The sequence below is a fragment of the Panulirus ornatus genome, chromosome 55 (assembly GCF_036320965.1).
Source record: "Panulirus ornatus isolate Po-2019 chromosome 55, ASM3632096v1, whole genome shotgun sequence".
Classification (NCBI taxonomy): domain Eukaryota; kingdom Metazoa; phylum Arthropoda; class Malacostraca; order Decapoda; family Palinuridae; genus Panulirus; species Panulirus ornatus.
The window spans coordinates 2,936,252-2,937,817 of NC_092278.1; positions in this window are offsets into that span (position 1 = coordinate 2,936,252).

Genomic DNA, 1,566 nt, shown 5'->3' on the forward strand with positions numbered 1-1,566 from the left:
CAATAAGGAGCCTTAATTTATTCATTATGGCCCAATATATGCACCTAAATTTATTGATGCTGTGACAAAATAGTCTCTTTTCTATCATACAAAAAATATAGGCTCCAGGACAATATAGTGTCCATGACGAAAATAGCGCATCAAGACAAGATTTCTAATTAAGATATAGTCACCTTGACAGTATACCCGAATAAACAATGAAACAAATGAAAATGTACCTGCCATAAAATTATAGCTACATGAAAATGCAGGCAACATGACAAAATTGTCAAAATTAAATATAATCGCCATTACAATTTAGTTACCTTTAATCATATATCAATCTGATAATATCATTAGGAGGCTGACATAAACACCATCACAGTATAAAAACTATGACATTTAGTGACATGATAATATGATATCCATACACTTGCACTCACTTTAAACAAATAAGTCCGCATGAAGATATTTCATGTTATATGATTAAAACAAAATTGTGTTAATGACAAAATATATCCCCAACGACAAAATTAACCATAGCACTATAGCCAGCAAGTAAATTAGCGACCAAGATAATGTAGTTAGGATGGCATTTATTGAAAAAAAACAATACACCACAATGGCAATAATCGTCACCATGACATTGGAGCTCCATGAAAATATAGTAACATTGACAATGTGCTACTTTGATATAAAATCCCATGGACATATCCACAATAAACGGGTTTTTTTCCTAAGACACTATATCACCATTGCCAATATCGCCAAAGGGTTAGTCTAGGCATCATGGCAATATACCACCAGAAAAAATAAATAAGCACCCACAATGATATAGCTAACTTAACAATATAGTACCCTGATAAATTATTCAATATGAAAAGACAGTCACCTCCTTACAGATTACAAAATGAAAATAGCTATCATGGCAATTTTGTGGAGTCAACAACAATATAGTCACCATGGCAATATAGTTCCCATAACCATGTAATCATAATTGGAATATAACCAACATGACTATATAGTAAGTGACAGGGAAACCCATCATGACAATACGGGAACTGACATTGAGTCTCTACGACGTATTGAAATCGCTTCAACAAATTAAATGATAATATAGATATTACTGGAACACAGTCACCATGACATATTATCGCAGATGCAATATAACCGCAATAACAAAATTACCCTTTACCATGAAAATTTAGCCACCATGCACTGCAATTATAGCTAACATAATAATACATTCACTACGACAGTACTGAAACCATGACAATATAGCATATCATGTCAAGGTAGTCCCCAGATGACAGTCGCGCACCAGCTACCGACGTGTACGGAGCTGCTGTCGTCGTTCAGAGCTAGGTTTAGCTATTCCTCCTGCGTTGTCGCTACCCTTGCTTTGTTTTAAAGGTTTTATCTTATATGATCATGTTTGGTGTATGATTATCGAAACCATAATGTGATATCGTTTGTTTTTTCATTGTAATGAATTTGTCATAGTAACTATATTTTCATGTAAGCTATATTGTTTGGTAGGTACTTTTTCATGGTTGTTCCACTGTTTTATTGGCTATACTGTCAAGG